The sequence below is a fragment of the Calliopsis andreniformis genome, chromosome 9, assembly GCF_051401765.1.
Source record: "Calliopsis andreniformis isolate RMS-2024a chromosome 9, iyCalAndr_principal, whole genome shotgun sequence".
NCBI lineage: Eukaryota > Metazoa > Arthropoda > Insecta > Hymenoptera > Andrenidae > Calliopsis > Calliopsis andreniformis.
The window spans coordinates 4,343,920-4,371,865 of NC_135070.1; the positions used below are offsets into that span (position 1 = coordinate 4,343,920).

The window sequence follows — 27,946 nt, forward strand, 5'->3', positions numbered from 1 at the left end:
TATAGAGAGACAGAATGAGTAATAAATACATAATAGTTTAAGTTACGTTTGATTATATTAAGTAGGTACCGTCGGGACCCCACTTGTGAAAGTAATTCCAAGAAGTGGAAGGGATAGCGACAGGCAGCTTGCAAGGCAAAATTCCGGCCAAGATGCAAGGCACTTATTTGGGAATTTATGGGTGTCAGCTGGTGCTCTGTCGTGGCAACGACAGCCGAAGCCTTCTTGGGGAAAATCTGAGAAAAACCCACGGGAGGACTCAACCTAGCAAACACAGTAGCACGTAGGAAGAATGTTAGGATTCACAGCTAGGATTCACAGCACCATTCTTGTGTGACTCTTTGTCCTATTGGTGTCCCATAGGAAGTCTCTTAGAAAGCATTAGGAGCAATGTTTTCCAGGGACTTCTTATGGGACATGGATAATACTTTGCAGTTATCGTTGAGGAAGCCACAAGCAAATTATATTGTGCAATCTTATCTTTGTACAATATATCGTTCTTCAGTTAAAAAATATTCTCTTTAGATGTTTTCTAACAATAAATTTTCTCTATTAATGGTTGTTGATGACTGGCTATGTAGACTCTAGTCACTAGAGCGTAGGTAACCCTTTTGCAAGTAAGACCACTTGCATGACTGGGTTTCTCTTAAACGCTTGACTTTCATAAGCGAGTGCAGGAGCTCGAGCATCGCGAACACCACGAATGCCACGAACAGAACAGGAATCGTTTCGAGCCTATTCGTGTTGCTTGCAATGCTTGCAAGCTTGAAGGCTTGCTAGATGATCCGCTGCTTTCGTGGGACTTTACTTTAACGTTAGAACTACCGGGGTTAACGTATGTCTATTTTTAATTGTATGTTAAAGTTACAAGTTTTTGAAGAAATACATAATTTATAGAAATAACGATTATTTAGATGTTCCTTTAATTTTACTCAGCGTTAACTGAAAAAGATAACGTTTGTAAAAAATAAAATATATGTAAAATGTAATCATACGCGTCATTTTGATGGCATTGGCATTTGGTTCTAGTGTTAATTATTCATCATGTGGTGACGTGGTTGACACTGGGGATTGTTAACACTGGGTTCTTTTGTTCGTAGTAAAATCTTCTTCTTTAGCGAACTTCCGAAGTTTTATTTTTTCTAATCAATCCTACAAACATTTGACTCAAACAGCGATGGTACATTAAAATAAAAACTCCAGTAAGTACCACGAAATTTCTTCAGATTTTTTGAAAGTTTAGAACAGTAAAAAATACAGTCGCTGACAAAATGGAACCAGTGTGCCCACAGAAGGTACGAAAATCGTTAATTTATTTTGGATACAGCATCTACACTATATCGACTGCTTTGCACCTTTCAGCAACTCAGATCTAGCCAATCGCTGCTACTCCTCTTGTACTTGCAACACTTTTTCGTGTTTTTGACTTTGGTTCGAACAGCTCTAATATTATTTCCCGATACTTGCAAGCAAGTCAGAAGACAAGACAAGAAAACTGACACCAGACTCGATCCCTCGATTTGTCACGCTGTTGGTTCTCTTTCCTTTTCTGCTGTACCAGTTTACGTGAAGAGAAGGCTAGCGCTTAAGATCGATCCAGGCATTACTTACAACAAGCGGTTGTAATATCTGATAGTAAGTAACACGAATGGTCTGGATGCAGATAAAATATCTAATACATCTATGTGATATTATTGAAATGAGGAATGTATTTCCTAAATCTGAATCACAATTTTATACTATATTGATATGTGCAAGAACAATTAAGTTTGATTATTGCTACGATCATGTTAGTTAACCCTTTAAACGGTTATGTTGTATACGGATATATCATGATCAAAATCAATTCATGTTGTGAAAATTCTTGTGTATCATATGTGTGAAACTGTAGATACTACGTTAGAGTCTTGCCAAATTGCATATATTTCTTCGAGTACATAATATGTACACATGTATGTACAGGGTGGATCACGCAACTGTATCACTTGAACTTTCTTTGAACTATTTGTTACCTGAGAAAAACGTTTCAAACGAAAGTTGTTTAGTGTCGAAGGTATGATACCAAACAACTTTCGTTTGAAACATTTTCTCATGCAATAAATAGTTTACAAGAAAACTTAAGTGATACGGTTGCGAGACTCACCCTGTATAAGCTGACAGCGGAAAAGTCATGCCAACGAATTATATTAAACTGCATATAAATTGCTGTAATAAACCGGAAGGAATAAACTTTAAGTGAAAGAGATTTATACAGAGTGTTTCATAACACACAGGCACAACATCAGAATTGAATGTATTAGGGCTCATTTAGAAAGTATGATTACAAGATGGAAACAACTTGTTAATTTAGTAAGTGATAATATGAAAAAAAAAACGACTTAAAAAGTTTTAGAAAGATTTAACCCCGTTTCCAAGAGTAGCATACAGATACTAGAGAATGCATATTGCAATAGCACGTCTCTGCCTCGAGTAACCTACTAAATGCCTATCGCGATTTGAAACAACGATCGTGTAAGAATTATAGATACGTATTCCAATTTCTGCCTACAACCTGCTCGAACTGCAGAGTTATCACTCAAAAGGAATCTGTTTCAACAGTTGATTGCAAAATTCTTTCTACTAAAAGTCGACGATTAAATACATTTTTCATGCTTCGTTTATTGCATCACAATGTAATCTAGCACAAAAAGCAGTTTTACGCGTTACAAAGAATTTTTCAAAAAAAAACTCGTTGCAAATTAGTATTTCTTTTTAATGGAAGTTTTTAAATCAGAATTTGAGCGGCAGAGAATGAGAAAAGTTTGAAACACAAGTTGAAACTGTTCCACATCCAATTATCAGTGTTCAGCTCGGAACAGCGATTCTGTCGACGGGGCATCTGGATTTCGAATCTGAAAGGAGGCATGGGCCAGGCCAGAAAACCCAGGGGAAAGTAGAACAGAGCTCTGACGCGACACAAGCTCGCTAGTGAAAACGAGGAAGTTAGGTGAAAACCGCCTGTGCTGGATCGAAACAACGTGATTATATAGGGTGTCCCGTAATAAATGAAGCATCTGAGAAGAAAATTACTCTATGTGTGAAAATATTAGATTGTTCTGCAAGTATTAAACTTGGTTTTGTTCCAGGAATAAAGAACGTTCGTATGTTCTGTTAACTCTCTTAAAACTTTATTAAGTTCAGTTCGTTCTTTCAGTTCCCATTAATTCAATATCAATTACAATTTATTCAAGGGATTACTAATTTCTTTTCTTTTTCTACGTGAAGAAAATTGGTCGTCAATTTTAAGCCAGATATCTGCAATTCCTAGCTACCTTAGGGTTTACGATTATTAGATTACGTTGAGTAGACTCGTCCATCAATTTAAGGGCCGGAGAAGAAAGCTTTTAGTCCTCAAGTTCTAATTAGAATTTTAGAGCTCTTTTCGCTATTAACTAATAAAGAGAACAGTGTCCAACAAGTGCAGGCCAAACTGAATCTTCGAAAATAACCTGAATATGTCGATTATGATTTAGCTAGCATTAAAAACTAACTAACAGCAAATTAACATTACTAATCCAAATTTATTTGCATTAATTTTTAAGAATTTTTCCGACGTTTCGGTCTCAATTCAGAACTTTCTCAAGGAAAACAAACCGTAATCTAAAACACATTATGCGTCTATAGACGCAAGAGTTCGGTGCAAAGGACCGAAACTTTGCGCTGATACCACAAACTTGGATAAATTGTAAATTGTGGTCGATATACCTGTATCACAAACTAATATTATACTACGATAATGCCATTGAATCTAAGCTACGGATCCAATAATATAAACGATTGAAGTTTTTCATAGGCAAAACTCCAAACAACACGGTAGTGCTGACAACGCTACACATATACTTGGCGTCGTGGCACTGCCACACCATTTGATAATTAAAAATCTTAGAAGCATTTGCAATATGTATCTTTTGCCCAAGCAGTACTATTAACATAAAGCACACAGAGGTTAAAAAGTCTGAGTTGCCCAGACTTTCAACAGTTTTAGGTTTCGAATCATGTTCCAAACGATTCAAATCTTCATAATCTTAAAAAACTTCAAATGATTTCAAAGTTGAGATTCAAACTCCTCTCGCTACTTGTCACACACCTTGTCCCAAAAAGCGAGGTATCGGTCAGTCCTGGTTCGTACATGCTCTCTTTAGAGCAATAGTGTAATCCCATATTTCCTGTGCCACAGGATATGCAACATTTGAAATGACCACTATCGTTTTTCAATCAACAATGCTAGCCGCGGCGTTGCATTAATCCTTGCAAAGAGGTCTTAATTACTGAGGCGCAGAGATAAAACGGAAACGTTTCTCAGTGTGAAATTGTTTAACGAGAAAAGTCTTGATTAATTCTCTCGATCCCCTGTACTGGCAAGTCTGCACGCGCTGAAGGTAGAGTTGGAGAACTTCGGAATTAAATTGGTCGTGTCACGGAACAGCTAGGAACTCCCCTTGGCTCTCAGATCCGCTGGCAAAATCCGGTTATCCGTTCCAGTCCGAAATCAATGAAAGAACTTTTGATTGTTAGCCACTTTGAAAGTAACGTTGCTTCGATGGTAGAGCACTTTTACGGCTTTCTAAATTCTCGTAAACAATTCAAGGTTTTTCTTCGTTTTCGCGTTATCAATGTGGAGTGGGTATTCGTGAAATCAGTGTGTATTCGGATCAGTCGTGGCCGACTTTGAACAAATGCATCGATATCATAGTTTTATGCAAAGTAAAAGCTGCAAATTTTCAAGGTTCGTAGTGATATGAAATTAGAAGAGTTTTATCTTGTGCTTCTTTCGTTAGCAACGTTGAAAGTTTTAGGTCAGTCAGAGTTGTTACATTTATTTCTTATGTCATTATTGTTTCTAGAAGTATTAAGTAATCTGTTATACAACTTTTATAAAACATGTAGTGTGGTTAAAATAAACTTTTAAACACCGTTTAGTTAATGTTCAGTGAAAGTGTCTTACTACGAATGAGTTTACACCGATCCCTTGCAGACTAAATGTGTCAGTAATTACAAGAGTGAATAAAAATTAGAAAAAGTAAATAAAAAAACTAAAACCTTAGTTTTTAATTTATTTCAGATTATATCGATTTATATTTCAATACTATGAACAAATTTTTGGTGTTATGTTCATTTCGATAATGATGTAAGTCATTTATTCTCTGTAACTTGTAAGAACATAAATAATTGCCTCGCTTCGTATAATGTAATTATAACTAAGATATGTATATAATGTATATTACTATAAATTCATTATAGTAATATTACTATGATGAATTTATAGTAATTCATTTATAGTAATATTACACTACTGTATTACAGGGATATTTTAAGCTCATTAAAGTTTCAGAAATGGAAAATTTCGTTATTGAAACACAATATTAATAGAGATTAATTCTATTATAAAAGAATTTCACGATAATAGTTATGTTTTACATTAAAAGAGCATGTATTTTGGAAAAAATATTTTCCATTAAAGCAATATTCTTAATACGTCTAAATGCAAAATTTTAAATACACATCTGGAAACGTAAAATCAATGATTTTGCGCACCATTTTTATAATCACCGACAGAAATGACGAAAACAATGATTATTTATTACTTTCAAAAAATGTGGTCTCCAATACTTTTCTTTTTCCTACGTGTAGCTTATTTCCATAAAAAAAGAAGCACTGTATTTTCTATAGGAAAACAATGATGGAGCAAGCCTGTATTCCCCGCTCCTATCAAGATTTTCGATATACAAGATGTGCTGAGACTGGTTTGACAACAACATATCATTGCACGGAATTTCTGACGACTTTTCCGGGCGTGATAGCGACCTCGTCCAGTTTCCGATTTCTGTCGACCATCTCGAGTTTCTTCGCATCTTCTGTGTCCTCGTTTCTCTTCGCATCGAAACGAGATAAAACCGCTAACTGCCTCCACATTGTCGGCGAAAATCGTCGAAATAAAACGACATAATGTGCGTTTTACGCATAACATAAAATCTCTGCTACTGTCTTTTCGAATCTGATATTTATTTCGATATTATCACAATCCTTGAGACTGCTAGACCAAGTGAAAATGACTGAAATTTTATTGAAGCAATGGAAATGCAAAACTCTGATACTCTGCCACGTCCTCCATATACACGTGCCAGTTTCACTTACATAATTATGAATGATGTTAGTCAAATGAAGAAACCTTGTGAAATATAGAAAACAATATGCTGATTAACCTCTGGCTAGCGTGAGGTTACCATGACCTCATTCACTTGTTATCAAATTTTTTATTTAAGCAATTGAAGATTAACTAAATGATTGTTAAATTGTTAAGTGGTATCTACTAATGGTATCAAGAAATAATCTACTGAAATTGATAAACTGCACGTTTGAATTTCCTAATTTTCAATCTAGATCCTTTGCAATACGAATAGGACCTTTATAATTTCGTATAGGACTTCTGAAATTTAGTATCAAATTATTGGTGTAAAGTTATTTGTAGTCTCTTCAGTCTATCTTGCCATTCTTTTTTAGCAAATAAAATAAAATGAGTAATGTAATATGATTTGCTCATAGCAATTTTGTTATAAAAAGTGATTTATAGTAATGTACAAAAAATTCTCTATATTTGATTTTACTAAGCTTTGTAAGTTATTCATGAATATTTTGTTATATTTTAGATATTTTATAAGTACTTGAGGCTGCATAAATGCATCATTACACATAGCATGTACAATGCTGTCCCTGAATAAGTACATGTTTTGATTACAGGTTGTTTAGTTATAAGTTTCATTTTTCGTGTTTTCCTCGATATTGACTTATCTTTTTTAACTTGGAAAGCTACTGTTTTTATGTAAATATTTTAATACTATGAAAAGTCGCTCCGAAAATATTCTATACAATATAATTGCACTATCAATACGTTATGAATTATAATATTACATGCAAATGTTACTTTCTGTTCTATTTTTTGTACTCATAGGAATACTTTTACTTAGCGTGTTTCACAAACATAATAGGCATGATTACTATTCTAGATTCTTGAAATTTGAGTTTACCATACTTTCCGCTGACACATCGTTATTTTTGAAAAGCATTCGGTAGAAAGACTATTTTACTGTTCACTGAAGCTAATAAGGACTCTAGACATGTTCGACAAAACCTTTCTATAGTTCTATCTCTCAAGAAGATCACGTCTCTGTCTTCGAAGAAGGTCACCAGCAGACATCGTCAAAAAAGCTATCTATTTAAAAGTGAGGCAAATAAATATTTAATTTGTCTCATCCACACCTGCTAAGCCAGTAGATAGATAGATAAGTACCTATATACTTCCTGTTCCATTTCCCTTTTCCCATTTTTCATTAGAATTAATAATTGAGCACAATTTCAAATTACATATTTTATATTTGTGCACACCCCAGCAATATAAGAACTCTTCTTAGCTACTAGAATAACTATTATTCAGGTTTATCGTAGCGATTAGCATTCATACACTAAACATAAAATACCTAACAATTATATGATCGCATACAAATAGGGGTTGAATGAAAATCGAATAAATCGAAGCGTGCTCTGTCCATTTATTACAAAACACGTCCACAATAAGCGCTTCCAACTATAAAGAGACCTTCACCAGCATACGATGATAACTATCTACTTTTCCCATCGCACAACTTCCTCGACAAGTTTTTCTCCCCGTGTCCACAATTTCAAAGATATCGATGTTGCTAATAGCCGCGGTTCACTTTCTACGAGGACAGAACGCGCGATCGGCTGTCGTCGAGACTTTTCCCATCTCTAAAAACGGAGATCGAGGTCGTTCTCGGGCGGAAAACGGAGCGACTCGTTCCTCCGCTTCGACGCGACGCGATCCCCGGCGAGCTGTTCGATAGTCCCTCGGACGACGGACGTAGAGGCGAGCCGTGGCTGGTCGATTTTCGCAGCAAAGTCAGTAGACGGCGGTGGAAGAGGGGCGAAGTCAAGGCTGATGGTTGGCGCAAGCTGAGCGTGATAAGACAAAGGCTAACTCTCTTCAAGGGCGCGACACGACTACGAGGCGCGCGAATCAGCTCTTAGACCCGTAGGACAAGACGTTTCGCACGCGCAACGAGTTCGTCGCGACGCGTCGCGCGCGAGCAGAACGCACGCACTGACAATGAGAGCCGAGAGACGAACGGAGGACGAACGAACAGGAGAGGAAGAACCAGTTCCATTCCACCATCGGCGATCGTGGCGGTCTTTTCACGCGCGAGCCTCATGTTGAACGATAAAACGCGATAAAACGGGCGAACCGTGTGCGCGTGGCGGCGCGCAGCGCGAGGCTCGAGCGAGGCTCGAGACGCGTACTGTGCGGCGATCTGACATTGACTTTAATGGACACACGTGGCGGAACTGACGCTCGTGGAAGCGAATGCTCGACCGACTCGAGTACGCAACCAGCGATAGGCAAGAAGGAATTGGAATGATCGTGTCACTGGGAGCATTCTGCATCGACGACGTTGGTTATTGTTGCTGCGAGAAAGTTCTGCAGCTTTGGGCTTTTCGGTTGGGTTAGCGGAGCGTTTCTAGGAAGAAGATGAGCGAAATTGTTTCGTTGCTTTTAGAGAAGGTGTCAAAGGATTCTAATTTCGTTTCTCTTCGTAAAAGCTTTTAATTATGCTAAGCTTTGCGTTGTCATTGAACTGATAAAGTAGTTTATGAAATAATGGAATAAAGCTTGGAAGTAGAGGATTTAAAGCTACTGTCGCGTACTAGGCTTGGGCATAGAATAAATATGCACTTACATAGATATCTAATATGCTCTCTTACTTCAATACAAATTATCTTAAAATAATTATGTTATTTTTTCATTTGTGTTTGAATAATTCTTAATTTGTATTTTAAATATTCTTCAAATATTTACTGATTTTATTACGTTAAAAATGTCAATTGTGTCAGAAATACAGATTTCTTTACAACGTCACACTCACACATTTTTAGACTTGTATTATCCAATGGTACTTACAATTACAATTTTGTCTGTCCTAAAGGCCGATTACAGACTTAACAGAATTTTATATATCAGCTGCCTTCTTATCCATTAAATAGAAAAAGAAGGATTGTTCAGTCTGCAATTGGTCTTTAAAACGACAAAAATTATAGTTCACCGATTGTCGGTCGTGTGCGCCTGGCCTACATGCATATGTTTATAGCAAAAATAATTTTACGAGATAAACGTGGTTACATTATACAAATGTCCGGATTCTCAATTTAATAAATTATTGCGGTTGAACAGAAGTTCATTCATTGAATTAAAATAATAGATAGAAATAATATTTTTGTTATTTTATTATAAGTTACTAAAAAAAACTTATTTCAACTTAACATAAAATAAAGTAACTTGTCTAATGTTATTTTTAAAATAAAAATAGTAGTCGAAATAATTCATTGCTTCAAATTATTATTTTAATTTTATTTCAAATATAATGTGTCCACAACTACGTATGCAGATTACTGCGTGATCTGTTGATTCCTCTTCGGGAACTGAAGTGCGCAGGCCAAGATAAGGCCGACGCCCCTACGGTAGTAGCGCGTAACGGATTTCCCCAGGAAAACTGTATCAGGTAAAAGATCATCCCCATTAGCACGATTGGATTATAATCTCCTTCGAATAATTATACCTACGTACAAGGTATTCCAAAACTAGTGGCACTACAGAAAGGGGGTGATTGTAATTTTAAATGAAAAAATAAATCGAAAATATGAAATAAAATTTACTGATGTCATACTTCGTTTTCGAGAAAATTGACAATGAATTTTAACGGAGTACGAGTGTACCGAAGTACAGTTTTAGCCTAGGCGCACAAGATCAACAATTTTATCGGTCTAACTGTGTAAATCAATCATGTTTCTGAATTTTTAATTTTGCATACTTTTATTCACCAATAAATAAGCAAATTTTTAGACAGATACGTAAGATGTCACTCTTTTTTTTTCAAATTTAACAAATTTTTAACTCTACCTCCGACAGATCATATCCAATACGATAAAACTGAATAAAATTCCATCAATTTTCAAATCAGATTGCTACTGGGATTTAAATCCTACACTATACAGACAGTGCAGGAATATATGTTCATACTATACAACTTGTAACATAAATTGTCACACTCAACAACTTTTTTAAATGATGCATAATGTATTATCCTCTACTAATGAAAATAGAATAATCAAATCACTTTATGGAATAGTTTTTTTCCAATAAATTTTTGAAGAAGTCCTTTTTATCACAGACAGGCATGTAACTACATATAAGACATTGAGGGTAAAATAAGAGCGAACTCGACAATTTCAAAAATACTTTTTATTTTATTCCTTCTTGTAGAACATAAATAAAAAGCGTTTCCTCAAAATTTGGATTTGAGGAGTACGTCTTGACTACCCTCAACCCCTCATAAGCACCCCCTTAATATACACACTGCAATGGACATTACATAACGCACCTCTTCGAAGCAGCAAGGTAGTTACCTACTCATGAATCCTCCGCAGAATCAGACATTCGACCCAACAAACAAAACCATACGACAATCAAACGAGAACTTGATAATTGCTATCAAGTACAGATCTCTATAATCAGCCAAATGGTCAATGACAAATTACTCGCACGAATGTTCCAGCAGTGATTTCAAAATTGATCAACATGACCTCGCGTTCGAGCACGATTTCTAACGAGCACGATAGTACATTCTAATGAGTACAGTTCTAACGCTAAGAAAAAATAACTATCGAAGATAGAAAAAAATGACAAGGAGGAGGCAAGAAAGAGATCGAATTATACGGTGCCGAAAAGTGATCGTTGGAGAGGATTCCGTGGTTGAAGAAGAAGGCGAAGTCACTTCGGTGGCTAATAAGACGGCCGTAAGGGCCCATCTGTAGGGAATGGACCTCGCAAATTGGCCATGAGGCCCAAGGTCGTCCGGTATATCCCACGTACCGGGGCCACTGGCCCCTGTTGGAAACAAGTCGCGAGTCCAAGGGAGCTTCCCTATCCTTGGCAAGATAGCACGCAGACCGAAGAAAAGAAGCCCTATGGCCCTCGAAGGACGACCGAGTCCTGCCGCGTCTGTCCGTTCTCCCTCGGGCGCATAAAAGAAGTCTTCAGCTGGCTTTGGGGGAACGCCTTCATGAGTCACCAGGGGCACTGAGTCTACATACAAAAGAGCTTCCCGTGATGAACGTGCAACGGTCAACACAACAATCTCGGCGAAACGTTCGACTGTTCAGGCTTTCAGGGACCTAACCCAGACCATTCCTGCGGAAGACGTTTTCGAAAAGCTTCAGATTAGAAATCATGGTTTTGGATGTGGACTGAAATGATGCCAACGTATCCGTACTTTGATCCTTGTAAGTTTTAATACAGGGGCGTCTGTGTAATATTTCACGAGTATATAAATGTATGTCAAATGGAGGCTACTAATTTCAATGTCTGAAAAGTGTTAGTACAGTTTGAAAAATTTAGTTTTGCTGGTCACACTTGTAAATTGTTGTCAATTATCGATACCTTATTAATTGTTTTATTTTTACACTTTCACAGGCATTTTACTGTGTAGCGGAGACTGCATTTGCAAGAGTGTAGAAATAAGGCAATTCATAACTATTAAGTAATTAACAACAATCGACAAAGGTAACCAGTAGAATGAGATTTGTCGTACTGTATTTCTAGGTATAAATTTAGCCTCAAGATACAATAATGACCACTTTTAGTTTACATATGTTTTACAGTAACGTTATTGCAATTTTAACAATTTAAACAATTATGTTGCAATTGACGACAGACATTTCTTTAGTTTTCCTTTCCTATGTTACCCATAATTGGTTGAATCATTGAAAATATTTGGGAAAAATGTTGAGACCGATAAAGTTTACCAAAGATTTACATATTGGAAACCGACTTGTTTTACATTATGTAAATTAAATAAACAGTTTTCAAAGCAATAGAAAATATCCATTTTAGCTATAAAATATACTGCCTCATACTCGGGTATAATTAACATTATTTTCTTTACTCCTAAAAGAACAAGCAAAGTTTGCATTTAACCATTTTTTTCTATCAGCATTAGTTTCCACTAATTGAAATTCCACTATAAGCAGCTACAAAAAAGACACTTGCCTACTACATATTTTTTAACACTTTACATATATGTTTCAAGTTTCATCAAGGTCTAAGGATTCGTATTGAGTGTTGTTCCTTGTAAGCACTAAGCAGAGATAAAAAGTCCAGAGAGACAGCACAGGGCAAGAGGAGTCTTCTGCATACACCACGTAACCATGTGTCTGTATCGTTCTGCCTATGAATTACTGTCTGATTTTCCAAGGAAAATCCCTGAGGTGAGCCGAGCAGCCGCAGCCAGCGGGCGTGGCGCGTGGCTCAGCGGGAGAACCTAAAAGCCTTTTCACATTGTCTGGTTTTCGTCGTTTGGTTGAAAAATGAATGCTATGTTGTGCTCGTTGCGTTGACTTTATTTTGAAAACGAATATTGCATATATGGGCCGATAAACGACTGATATTCGTTTTTCAAAGAAACAATGTGAAAAGATTTTAGCGTTTGATGCGTACTTCATCTACATATACGTATCGCATATGTAATTACAAAAGTGAAACAACTAAAAAAAGGTACGTTTTTGAGGGGAAACAAAGAACTATTTATGAGTTTGGGAGAAAATTATTTATTAAATATATAATATTGACATAAGGGGTAGTTTTACTTAATGAAAGTTATCTTAGTCGAACAATTAGTTTTAAAAACAGTTGTGTTACTTGTATTAAATGATTCTCTTGTTACTATGTAAATAATTTGTAATTTAGATTTGAAAAGTTCTTTGAATAAATTCTATAACTTTGATCTTTAAACTGAGTTGACTTTGAAACATCACGTTTTTTGAGTCGTGTCACTTTTGAAGTACATGTGAGATATGTATAACAATTAGCACATTAAATCGTTCCTTCTATCTTTAAACGCTGGTTCAGACACGTACTGTAATTTAGTTGAGTGGTGAGTAGTTACTTATTACTACATACTTTAATGCATAGTAAGCGTTCGGATTAGTAGAGTCGAGTTTTGGAAATCACTAAAGTTGCGACTACATATTATATAATAAAGTTATGTAATATTTAAATAAACAGAAAAGAGAGATGTTATACACATGTCTTTTCTATTTTCTAAAATGTTATATAACCTTATTATATGATATGTAGTGTAGACCCACCTTAATGAACTCTACTAAACAAATGTTTCTGTGTAGGTTTACTTAGTTAGTATAGCTAGAAAATAGTTTGAATTGTCTGTACAGAATTTAAGGCATTGTTTAGCCTGTTTTGAATCTGAGTCAAATGTAGCCCACTTTTCTGTCATTTTTTCTGTGATACGAGTCTCCCTAAATTGCCAATAAGATTCGACATTCTTATTAACTGCCAAAGAAATAGCATTAGTTGGCTTCGCTGAAAAGAAAAAACGACAGACGCTCAACAAAGATAGAGGGTAAGTAAAAATTCACGATGAAGCAATCGTAGATAATTGGTTAATAAATATTAAATGTCAAAGGTGGGTCATAGGACTTGTACTCCTTTCACTGAATTTCTTCTGATCTTTGCACTGTGTGTACAACATATGTATCGTTACAGTGAATTAAGAGGGTATTATTTGAAAAATGATAAGAATATTTTTTCGAAAATTGGAATACATAGTATCATCAAATTAAATATACTTGAAGTATTTAAATAACATTAAAATTAAAATAAAAGTACAGATATATGTAACTAATAGGTACTCAGATGAAAGTGAAAGTTCAAATATGAAAGAGCATGTATGTACTACTTCTGAAGAAGTGGTTAAGACGAGCAATGATGGATTAAAAATGAAGCTACGTTTAAAAATATTTTTTAAAGATAATGTATAATTTTACCAAAGATTCATGCAATATACATTACATACAGAAACATATACAATGGACATTAAACATACAAAGACACTGACATGTATGAACATACACAGTACATTAAATTCACTAAATTGTAGCTACCTACAGACAAATTTTAATTTATGAAAACTACATTTTCCAACTTCAAGAGGGTAATAGCCTAATTAGTTTTAAATTTGAAATGTAGCACCAACAAAAACGTAGCACTACGTTAAACGAAGCACCACTAGTGGAAGAAGCTTTTTGTTCGGTTCACAGCTCGGAGTACAATTCGGGTTAATTGAAGAACAAGAGAGAAACTTTGCGCGGAGTAGCCTGAACTTAGATACTATTCGTGTTCCGTGAGAAGTCCTCTGAATAGCATTAGGAGCAATGCTTTCCAGGGACTTCTAATGGGTCACGATTAGTACTTTGGTTCTTGACTTCGAAAGCGAGATAATCGATTAAAACAACCATACAAACTTCCTTCTTTCAACAGAAAAAGTCTCAAAGAAGTTCCGTGTCGTCCTGACTCTTTTATACATCTAATTACTTGTTTAAGGGTTACCAATTGTTGCTATCCAGGTGGGGATATCCAGATTAGGATATCCAGCAATTATTGCTATCCAGATGGTAAATATTTCAATGTACTCTGACCAGAAGTATGGAAGTGAATAATGGAAAACTGATAATTTATTGATTTAATTTGAATGTCGTGACACTCTAACACTGTTACGAATAATATGACATCAGGCAAGCTTGAATGAAATTAATGTGAATTTTTAATTGTGTTCATAAAAATGGAAAAGTTGCTGTGAAATTAATTTGTGAAAGAAAGTGATGTGTAAAAAACAATATACAAGTATTACATTGTTATGCTATAATGTAAGTTTTCTCCACATATACATACAGCTTCCCACCTATCTATTAATTTATAAATCGAACAATTCTGAATAAAAAATCAAAGTAACGAATTTCGTTCCGGTATACTCCAAGTGTTTTCTCTATAATTACTACTTACACTGTACTATTTCGTTTGAAACAAGTTCATTAAAACAGCAAATTACACTGTGTACATTGTATTATAATTAAATCGTCTACGAATATTAATTGGAAAAACAGAAAGAAACAAGTTTGGAAAGTTTCAATCTGATGTCAACAATTTCACCTAACTCATGTTTCTAAGTACCATGTAGATATTTCCTCTAATCCTAGCAAAGAGGGTTCGACATGATGTTTATCGATTTGAATACTTAATGATGATTTAAACAGAAACTGAAATGAGTAAGATTTTCTCAATGATTTTCTGGGCCAGCTCAGTTGACGACTATTTTCTGAACGTCTACAAATCGAGATGGACCCCAACTTTCCTGCTACATATTTTTCCCTAAGCATACTTTCCTTAGGGGGGAACAATGTCTCGTATTGTATTCGAGAACAGCCAGAATTTGTCGAAAGTGGCTTGCCTATACTAACAAGGGGAGAACTCCTAGTTAGGGATGGATCGATACAAGGAAAGACGATACTCGATATTTTCGCTTCGATACTAAATACTTCTAGCATCGATACTTTCGATTGCAATATCTACTTGATCGAGACAGAGTCGAATGGTGCAAATATCGATACGAAAGCGACTATAGGTACTATTCATGTCCCATGAGAAGTCCCTTGGAAAGCATTCGAACGTAGCGCAAATCAATGAGAGGCTGTTGCGTATTGAACTTCTTTTTCTCGAAAACTAGTGGCCATTTGCGGTTAAAATAAGTATAGAAAGTCTTCAATCGAGAAAGTCTATTATCTTCTAAAATTTGTTCGAAATCGGCAAGGGACAGGTGTGGTCGTCGCCTTAGAAACACGACATGACTTACAATAGGAGGTTTTCTAGTTGTCAAGGACGGTTCCTGAGCCTTTTCTGAACACCTGAAATCTGAGAGCACGGAAATCCATCACTTGGCCAGGTATTTAACTGTTTATTCTAACAGAGGTACTTTCAACAAGAAAGCAACAACAAATTCGAATAACACTACACTAGTGCTACACTTAACTGTACCTAGTAAGTAAACATGGATACTAATTTCGTACGTAGTTTCTTGAGGGTTTCTACCTATTCAAGGGTTGCTACACTCTGGACAAAAAGATACCACATCTGAAGATTTTACTGATTTTCATTTATTAAATATTGTCAAGTACTTTTTTCCTATATAGAACTTCTTTTGACTGCGTTTATTAACATATAAAATACATACTTGAAGTAACATGTCACCAGCCTATTCAGTATTATTTAAAAATGAAATTAGTTATTAACGAATTTCGTGGGACAAAATGATAACGTCATTTGCAAGGATTGTGGTATCCTGTCTTTTGTATAGACTTACAATTAGAGTCGAAGGGTTTCCAAAGAGACCATTTTCGTCAAGAGTGCAGGCTTGTTGGACAACTGCACTCCAGATGTTGAGGCAACACGTTTTAGAAAGTGCAACGGTGTCGATATCCAGGAATCTGCTAGTTTCCCTTTCTTATTTTCCGTAAAAATTTCCAAATCAGCGTACAATGTAACATCTGCGCCTACCCTTGCTGAAAGTCCATCAATAGAAGGTTTTTAGTTTATCCTTTAGCCAATAGTACTTAGCCACAATTCAGCTTTGCAAGTTTTACACCACAGACCAGATTTCATTCGAATTCTATCGAGTATAAAAAAGTAATTAGTTGTACAAAATTAATTTGACATACATCCGCGTTTAAAATCGTACCCAGATAACATGTTTAATTAAAAACTTGACATGTAAATAAGATAATCAATGATGGTCAATGTTTAATAACTACTCTGTAGTCACTACATGATGTAATAGTCTACATGTAAGAGTTCAGTGAATTTCTATTATCACCAAATGAGAGATATAGCATGGTGAGTTGTATTGGCATTGGTTATTACTTTAAAATGAAAATAAAATTTATTTTGGGAACACTGAACAGCAAAAAGTATCTCGAAATGATTGATGAGCAAATAAGTAGGTACATATGCCACAAGAATTGCTGAAGATAAGTTTAGTTTTCAATATAATAATGCTTCAGTACATGCATATTGCGAAAGTGCTAAATTCCCTTACGATTCTAAATTATTACTTATATTTCTAGCTGTACATAATCTGTTCGTACGAGGATACGAACAAGGGTTCATTTCCTATTTATATAAATCTTAAAAGAATAACTGCAATTATTAAATGTAAAAGTGGTCACAAAGTATTAAACATTGAATAACATCAATTGTCATATTTACTTGTTAAATTTTTAATTAAATGTGCTTTCATTTTGTCCACCGAAGTTTCGTTAATAATTCTATTTTTTTAATAATAGTTACTAAATTGAGTAATGAGATTTAAGAAAAATGTTTCTATACTAGGATGCGAACGAGAAAAAAATTCCTTTCCTCTAAAAAATTGTAAAACTTCAACTAGCTCCAATTTTCATAAAAAAATGTTTCCACAATAAATCATTATGAATTTATAAATTAAAGCCTTGCCTTTGCAATGAATTTCTTGGCAATCAATGTAGAATTTTTAGTTGCCCTTTTACTCCACTTTAAATAAAAATTGTTCCATTGACACAATAATACACAAATTACACAACGACACGCGAATGTAAATTTCTCATTACGAACAGGGACAAATACATTGCTGCTTGGTTTATGTAGTTACAATAATTAGAATTGATATTATCTTTTATCTTGCATATTTCAATGTTAGCGATATATTTCACTCAAAGTGGGATAAAACAGCGATAAAAAGCCATAAATCAACTTTTAGGAAGATTATTGAGAACAGAAGACTTTGATCTTGAAATTCAGATTGATTTGGATGGCAACAAAATTTTGTTAAAAAAACTGTAACCGTTTGAATTTGTATAATTTCTTAGAGAAAAATCATCTTCATCTTTCCCATTCCTTGCCCTAGGAAGGTTGTTCTATGACTTCTTTTCATGAACTTACAGCAAATCAAGAATTAACAATTTTACGACCTTGAGATCTTAAATTTTTGTCTGCTACTGTACATTAATAAAGATACTCCAAAAAACATACACACACAAATCTATCAAGATATTACTGAATAACTTTTTCTATCAGCATCAAAACATGCAATTCTGTTATAAAAAATTCCACTTCATTCACACACCGTTCACACACTCGCACATTAGTATCACGATTCCACCCCCGCCGACCTGAAAGGTCAGAAGCACACCCAGTAAGCTACCCTGTTGGCGCTACATATTATCCACTGCTCCGACAGCAAATGTACCGAATAAGAAAAGGGCCCATAGGAAAACAGTTTTGGGAAAGGTGACCTGAGGAACTAAAACGGCAGCCGTTTCCCTGGGGATAATCTCTTTTCAACATTAGGACTATTGTGTGCGCGAGAGGTCACCTGCAGGCTCTCTACGTCCACAGAAAAGAGGACTAGGAAACGTGGGGCGAGGATCGATGGTTGCCCCTTCCAACGCCTCGCCAAGTATGTACTTACTCGGGAAGGGAAAGGAGAACTTCAGCGCTACAAGACTCGTGAGCTGAAATTTGTGGCAAATACCAGTTTGAGGAAGGCTAGCAAAACGGAATTCTGCTCTAATTGTTCAAACTGTTCCAGCAGAATCTCCAAAGAGAACGACTAAGATAAATAGAATACTTTACGCATCAATATCATCAGCTCCAATTAAATATAGGAGAAGGTTGTCGAATTTGGACCAGCGCCTAGGTTGGACCAATAGTGTATCATGTAATGTATAAACGATTTGCACTGTATGACAGGGAATATGTCTTGCTTATATGTTAGGTTAGTTTATACGATAGTCATCACCATATAGTATCATTTGATGTTTAAGCAAACAAACGCAGTCTGTTTTAACAGCTAAGGATCTAATATTTCAGCATCAGATTGTAAGCTCTCTAGTTTTCCTAAAATTAGTAGCATGACTTTCAACTATAATAGAAAGTACATTTATTAATCTACAATTTATAGTACCCATTTTAAAATTTGTATCTAAAATTAAGGTTAGGTAAAATATTTTTACTTATTTGGTCAAATTGCCTAGACTGGACCAAAAGTAGTATCTTGCAATGGATCAGTTCAATGTAGGCAAGGGTAGAATGACACAAAAGAAATATCATTTCAAAAAACAAAACAAAGGATTTCCAAGTGGTTTTGCAACTTATGTGAAGAAATCGAGGAAGAAAATAAGATAAACTGCATAAAATGTAGCACATGGGTTCATACACCGTGTATAGGAGTAGATACGAAATAAAAAAAATATTATTGCTTAGATTGTTGACTTTTACTATGAGTCTTTGCAAATTAAATATACTGACATCCATGTAATATGTTTTGTAATCTTGTTAGGGAAACTTAATCATTTCCACATTTTAACTCATTGGTCCAATCTAGAACGAAAGGTCCATCCTAGGAAACCGGTTGCCTTGAATGGGCTGATGTCACAATTATAAAAAGCTACTTGTCTAACTTTTTATATTACATTTTCATCGATATATTTTCTATTTCGTCTAAATTCTGCTGTATACATTAGCAGTAAGGTTTTCACTTATTCCAAAAACTAAACTGCTTTGGAAATATTTTGTCCTAATCTATTGTTTTTGTAGTAGACAACTACTTACGTACGCTGCGGTTATACACAGTTAGGTGGAAATGCCTGCAATGTAGACAACGTTTGTCATTACATATCTGCTGAACAGTATTGGTAAATGTGTTACAATCTTACAATAGTAGTAGTACTGTAACGAGTAAAGAACAAATTATTACGCTAGACCAACGACGCGAGGGTAAGTGTAACTATTTCGCAATAATAGGATGTAATACCGAAACATTTTTCCAGAAATCGAAATATTTGTTATGACTTGTTATCTAGTTATAAAATACGTTAAACGTCATGGAATAGCGAACAACATTCCTCGCAAAATGAAACCTCGTAAAACCGACCGAAGAAATGTTTATAAGATTCTTCGATTATCTAAAACTGAGAAATTCAAGATTACAGAGAAATATCAACAGACTTCAATAAAAAAGTAAATATTAGAACTATTCGACGAAGAGTAAATAAATTCCAATTAAAATTGGAAAAGAATCGTTGAGCCAGAATAGATTCTGAAAAGGAATATTAACACTGAACTTCCCAAAAATATAATTCAGAGTCATTTTTATCGACAAATCTAAATTTAATCAATTCGAATCTAACAAACAAGTATACTTTAGATAAAAAAAAGCATAAAAGCAATGGTGAAAGATGGTGGCGGGTCGATTCTCGTATGGAGTTCGATGACTGAAGGGTATAGGGCTTATTCATCGAAGAATAGGAATTATGGACAATTTTGTGTGCTTGAATATTATAGAAAATGCATATGCTGGAAGAAAAAATCTATTAAACGAATAATGATCGAAAACACTGTCAAGATTGCAAGCATTCTACCAATGAATTTTGTGAAACAATTCATGAATTTCATCAACAAAACTTTGTCAACCAATAAAAATACTATTCAAAAGAAGTATCAATCGAGTCTATTAAAAAAGAAATAAAATATGTTGAAAGTCAAATAAAGGAAATACACAATAGTTTCCGTTGGCGAAGGAAACACATCTATTATACATAGTTTTCAAGTGACCATAATAGATGGTACAATTTTTAGAAGTATTATTCTGAGTGAATCATCTCCGCAAACTTGTATGTATCTATATGTCGAGCCACACCCAAAATAATGAGTGACTTAAGCCAGGACTACACGGACGTTCTCTTCGTCGAAGTAGGAACTGTATGTTTTGATGTAACTTACAATTAGACGATTATGAAACGACTACCAAATATTTACTGTATAGGTATACATAAAGGTATACAAGGTAAACTATTTATTGCATGAAAAAATGTTTTAAACAAAAGTCGTTTGGTATGCTTCTCTCCATACCAAACAATTTTCGTTCAAAACATTTTCTCACAACAAATCGTTTACAAGAAAATTCAGGCGATACATTTACTTGATTCACTCTGTATACAACATATTTAAAAATCATCTAAATCGACGAGGAAGCTACTATTCTGCAGGTTCACCATATTTTTTACTATTTAATGATGTAGAAATGTTAAACTAGAGATGCCACGAATAAAAATGCGGTAAACGACGTAAAACACATTATTGACCACATTTAGAGGGAGTACTGAAATCCAGGGAGTACTGTAAAAAGTTCCAAAAATGACTTACATATCGAATATTTGATCAATCTGTATTATTCGTGGGTAAAAATGGTTTTTGGCCCACTGTGCTCTACTGAGTTTTTGCATTTCGTGGAAGCAATCGAGCGCCTCGGGAAAGGGAGGCAAGGGAGAGCGAAAAACCAAGGGAACGTCGTACGGCCCTGTATACAGTAGGTATATACCCTTGAGGCCGAAGGCTACTACGCTAGCGAGGGACAACCTTCCTTCCTTCCTTCCTTTCTTCCCTCCCTCGTCCGCCACGTCGCAGACCTCACTACACGACGGACGCGTCAGCCTTTGTGCTCGACTTTATTCCATCGTGCAGCAACTGTACATTGATTGGCCTCGACTCCTGTCTCGCGATATAATAATAACGCTGAACGCGATTTTCCGAATATCGAGAGCGACCAGAATGAAAGATTGAACGGCTGTCGACAGCTGGGGAACGAGGGCTCCGTAGATTCCGACGTGCACAGTCGGAAATACTCACAGAAAGTAAATGAACGATCGAACGACTGCGAAAAAATAAATAGGATTTATTATATGATGGTCAATACTTTAGTAGCGTACAGTTTTTTTGTTTTATGTGGCTGTATCGTGTCAATTATGAAACGAAATTAATACTTAGCTGTACTACTTAATACGAAAATTGTACGTATATTTTACCATTAGAGTAACGTCAGAAAGTAAGTAAGCGCTAATGTGACAAATTCTACATTTAATGCTGTCGATTTTAAGTGAATTATAAGGGTTATTTTTTTTTCTACAAGCACTTTCTTTCCTTTTTTTTCTACAAGTACTTATTAGGTATAATCTTTAGGCAATATGATGTGTTGTGAATGAATTTTTTAATAGCTTTGCCTATATTATTTCATTTAAATTTTAGTATCCTTTAAAAATTATTCTTGTCGTTTTAAAATTTTGTTGGAACATTTGTTTTTACATAATTCCACAGATACTTCGTACTCTATTCTGTTAGGTACAAATTAGAACTGTATAGGGGTCGCTGAAGTAATTGAAACATTTCACAGTGATTTTAGTTTTGTGTTTAAAATTAATGTCCTAGTAAAATACGAAAGTGTTCTGCAATCCAATTTTAGCTTTGATATCGAATAAATTTTCGTCTGAAATGTCTATACATACACCTAATTCCTTTTTAATACCCGAATAAATACCGACACATTAAATCACGTGCTATCACATTGCATTTTATAGTAAATTTGTTTCATATTATTAGCAAAATAGATTTACAAGGAAAAAACGTTCGTTCACACTATGGATATCACGTGAAAAATCCTATTTTCAAGTGACGTGATATTTTAGTGTTCCAACCCTTAGTCTTTAGTTAATAATTTTTTAATAAACAATGAGGAACTACTAAAAGCTTTCGAGGCTACTCAGGAGAGTATCCTTGATACCATATATCAAGATCAAGTTCAGTAAAGTTAACTCTGATCCATTTTGAACTTGAATAGTGTTGGATACATTTTTGGTAATATAGGTACTAAGTAAGGCCAACCGGTAAGTATGTATATACATACGTATATCTATATCAAAACATTCTAATAATAATAATAATATTAAAAACTGTGGACGTCTTTTTCTCCATTTTGCGCTTCGACGAATTGAATAAAAATTTTCGGTTTCAAATTATGAATGTGTAAATAGGTAAAGGTCTAATAAGTGTTTAACATGGTTATGAGAACTACATTCATTATAACTGAAAATGATTTAGAGCCAGCGAGCATTGCTCGTTATAAACTGTTACTCAGATCTTTAGTAAAGCCGCGGCAGTAGGTCACTAGTACACGTAAGTTGACCTCAGAAACGTATCCCTCACTGTAAACTCGTCAGTGAGATACGAGTCTATAGCAAGGAAACGCTGCATATGTATCTGATCGAATCTGAAAACCACTCGATATACAAGACAAATTTTGATTGATTGAACCATCGTGATGTATGGAATATATAAAATAATATATTTATTTAAGTCACGATACGAGTTAAGGAAAAATGTCAATAAGAAAATATTTTTAGTGACGCTAACTTTGTATAGTATCTATGTTCTATACGAAAAAATGAGACTAAATGATATGTAACAAAATGTCGATAAACACTTTACTAAGAAATTGTAACAAGAATATGAAACATAATGAATATAGTAAGATTTCTTTGTTAGTTTATAATGTATATAGTAAGATGAAACATGTTATGTGTATATTATGTACTAATACAAGCTATGTAAATATTTATAATACGGAAATATTTACTCGAAATGAATAAATTACGAAAATCGACATCACATGGAAAAAATTAGACAAAGGCGAGCTATACTTCAAAGTAAAAATATAAGTTCAGGGTTTACATCACTTTTTACATCGAAAATTATGTACTAAACAAATAATATTTATAAAAAAGAAGAGTCTATCTATCTAACAAAAGTTGTTATGCTTCACTAATTCAAATAATTTGAAGAGTTCGACGTTTAATTAAATTTTTACGATAAAGACTGTAACTCAAATATTACATTTTTCAGATTATGTCACTTTTGAAATACGTGTGCAACAATATTTAAATTTTATTTTTACCAGGAATCAAGAATAACAGTTGCTCTAAACTTTTTTACAAAAAAAAAGTCATTGACAAAAGGTTGTTTGTCATTTAAGTTGCAGATAATAATTGTAAAGTCTAAAATAAATGTTTAAAAAAACATTATTAAAGAACATCAATTTCAAAACGTTTGGTTACACAATAATCATTATTTATGACCAAAATATATTTTTCGTTATTAGTAACTATTACTAACGAGAAAAATTCATTTGGATTTGTTCATAATACAGGAAACATTGTGGAGGAAAATTTATTTTGGTCGATCATAACCGTTATCAGAAAAATGACCATTATTTGTAACTAAAAACACTTTAATTGTTATCCTACTCTTTTTTGCTTTGTTTATAACAATTTAAATCTCTGATTTTTACATACACACTATTTTGGCAAATTTATACGAAAGAGTGTCGGACAGCTTGTGTATCTATTATTCTCTAAAAATAAATACCTTTTTTAAACCGCCTACGATTATTCTGTTCCGTACATGTAAACACCAATAAAAGTTGCTACCATTATCTTATCTAAGCTGCAATAAGCCATACCCTCCAAGCGACGACAAAGTGTGTACGAATTGTTACTCTCAGAGAACGAACAGATAATTGCACGAATAATTTCTTATGCTACACAATGATCGATTAAAGGTTTTCTCGTTTCGCTTCCACATATTTACCTCAAAGGAAAGGAAAATTATCGGCGAAACGCAACGGTGTCCCAAGGACGAACATTATCTTCAGAGCCGACGTGAACTTTCTTGAATTTAAATTCAAAGTGAAATTTAATTAAAGACCAGCTGAATCGTCTAGCTACAACATAAAACTAAACGATAAATATCAATCAGGTGTAATAATTGTCTATCATTAGCGATATTACATATTGTTAATATGTAATAATAATTTTTCAGCTGCCTTTAAATTACTGATATACTATTACTATACTATACAGATATACTATACTCGTCAAACTATCATGCAAGCATTAGCAATTATCAAATTTTCCTTATTTTAATTAGACAGTGTTTAGATCACGTTTATTTATCAGTACTCCCTCTATTTGCGTTTATGATCGATAAGGAAAATAATTTTTTCCTGTTGCAGGTTTTCGCGGCAGTACTATTAACGAAGCTGTAATGTCATTGTAGAAGACTTAAAATAAACAATATGTAAATATTGTAGAAGACTTCCCTTTTGTTTCTTGGCAAACTATTTTTCGTGTATGTCTACACGTGGCAAAAAAATGACCGTGAGAGACCTCAATGAAAAATGCTAATGATGACGAACGTGCTCGTTGCATAATACCGTCGTTATCGCACAATTTAGTTAAGATATGACAATGCTCCTAGCATCGATCAGATTCGAATCATAGTTTTCGTATGGAGTAAAGCAAACACTTTATTAAATGCTCAGATAGGTATATTAAAATTTCTGTATTTTAAAAATGTTATTTACGAATCTAAAGTACAGAACATACCTACCGAATTTTAATATAGAAAGGTGTACAAGATGATCTACTTAAATAAGGCCACCTAAATATTTCCTTCAATTCTTATGACAGAAAAAATATTTTACATACAACTTGAATGGTATCTAGGGCAAACATGTTGCAAAGAATATCTTTTGCAAGATCATTTTTTCGGAGTTGAGATCAGCGGTTTTTTTAACACACAAATGTATATTTTTCATTATTACAAAATACATTATATATTTAAACTCGAATAATTAGAGCTTGTGCTGACATCAATCCTGAAATGTTTGAAAGAACATTACTGTTCTTCAGATACAATTCAAACTGCATGTAAAATATTTTTGTAGTAAGAATTGGAGCAGATATTTCGGTGGCCTTACTTGATTGGACCACTCTGTAATTAATATTGTGCTAGATATTTGAAAGCCTAAATATTGAAATGGTGAAAAACCCCAGGATTAAGCAGACTCTAACTACTGAATAACATTGTACTACAATGCGAGTGTTATATGTATACCTTAGAGGCCAATAAAGAAGCAAATAAAATGTAAACGTATTTCATTTCCATTTAAAATATACTCGAGTCGACTTACTGTGACAGATGTCGAATAACGACGCAAGGGTCACATTGAAAGGCAATGCCAAGGTGCAAGGTGATACCGAAGCACGAGGAGTGGGTGGTCGTAAGGAATAGACGCGAAAGTAAGGGAAATGAAAATTTATTCCCTCGAGGCTCGAGTCTCGGGTCGTCTCGAGGATAACTGATGACTCTTCTGGTTAAACCTGCCAGGGAACACTGGCGAACCCATCGAGAAATGCTTGTGTACATATGCACGTCAATGCTAAAGAACGACTTCGATGAAGTGTCAATTAGTTTCAACAATTTTTTGTTAATCTGTGAATAGGCGAATGGAAATGGTAGGAAAATAGGAGGGAAACGATCGATGCTGTTTCAAAGCAGCAGGTGTTTTGTTCCAAGACGGAATTATACGGTGACTGATTGATACGCAGTCACAGAGGGCCAAGAGTACGCATATAAATCTACATGTGTATATCCGCAACGGCAACAATGATAGCCGACCAGCTGTGCGAAGGACAAAGGACGCCACATTCAAAGCAATTTCTGGTTTTGTACGATCATTCTCTATCTTTCTCTCACAGTAAGAAAATATTGTGACGCAAACATGATAACGGGCCTCGCAAGGTTACAGAGCTTTTCCGATTCATCTAACTCTACAATCAGCGCAGGTTCGTGCTACAAACTTTTACACTGACGACTCTTTAACGAATCATTTAATTATTGGACGTACTGTGCTTACATTAACGTTTGTTGGGTTTTTAACTCACTGAAAGAAAAAAGAGAAAAAAATAGGAATTCCATGGGAAAGTACTTTCATTTTAATTATACGAATAAAAAATTAAAAATAATTGAGATATTTAATTGTGAAGAATGTGACTCGGAATAACTATAATCCTACATCTTGTGACTTTAAACGCATTTTAATTTACGCTTTATTGTTCTTTACTTTATAATTGGAAAAATAAAAATGTTGAGATAATTATAGCACTGAACATTGAAATATGTATATACGTTAATATGACTTAAATTTAGTTTTCACTTTGCTCAAAATATTTGAGTATATGTTGCTGTAACAGTAATTATGGTGAAAAAAATGTGACCTTAAATGGCCATAATGCGAGCTACATACTTAGATTAACTAAATTTATTCCCACTGTCTGCGCAAACTCAACAAAGTAAACCGATAAATTTAGTCTTCACAAGAAGAATTTACGTACCTAGAAATAAGTTATACATATACATCTCTCCTTTTATCTCATATCTAACTTTTTCGACGCAAAAGAACTGCTCTGTTTTATGTATCAAATAATATATATTACGCCACTGAAAGTAATTAAAAGATTATTTACTAGAGCAAGATAACCCGCAGATTCATCTTTCGTTCGCTAGATAAGACAATCTCTAATGATTTTGTGTACGTAATCAATAAGAGCTTAGAGCTATGCGCGCACAAATACGCGTACGATCTAAGTTACCTACACTGGCTAAACATTTATCCAAGCAAAATTGTAATTAAGATTTCAAGGTCGGATGAACACTACATGAGGTAATAATGCTGACGATTAATATAGGAGCGTTTACACTATTTCCACAGAGGTGAAAAACGAAGGAATCAATTTTCTTTTTCAAAGGCTTCAAGTAATTAAATTTATTATCTAAGATTAGCGAGGCGTAGATACGATTTCTATGGTAACAGAGAAGAAATAGTTGCAGCTTAAAAGTCACGTCTAGTGATTAACATAATTCAAAGCGAATCATTCGTTACTGCTGCATCCATCAGTGTCGAGGGAAATTACATTAAACGCGTCACGATGTAAATTGATTGACTCTCCAAGCCTGCTGTTCCTCGCGTAGGACAGATGTCGGTCGAAGCAATTTTCGTTCCAATATGTATTGTGGTGCGTTGAAACGCCTCGCTAATCGACAGGATTCTAGAAGAAATATGTATTATCGACTATGTAAACACGCCGACGAGAGAGAAATCACTGTCACGAAAAATCATACACACATACACGTGTGCGTATATGTATATGTTTGTGAAATCAACATCTTAATTAAGACGTTCTCATTTCGAACGGAAAAATAAATCGAGCCGTTAATACGTTGCGCTCC

At 34.6% G+C, this 27,946-nt stretch overlaps 1 protein-coding gene across 9 annotated transcripts in view; it reads right to left on the minus strand.

Annotated features, from left to right (window-relative positions):
* Rdx (BTB/POZ and MATH domain-containing protein rdx) overlaps positions 1–27,946 on the minus strand; it is an 84,609-nt gene that overhangs the window by 50,391 nt on the left and 6,272 nt on the right. The window contains exon 1 of one of the 9 annotated variants that reach the window (XM_076386218.1): positions 19,598–19,633. The exons of the other annotated variants lie outside the window; for them this stretch is intronic. The gene's annotated coding sequence lies outside the window, so the exon portion shown is untranslated. Of the gene's footprint in view, positions 1–19,597; positions 19,634–27,946 lie in introns of those variants that run through there. 9 annotated transcript variants of the gene reach the window in all.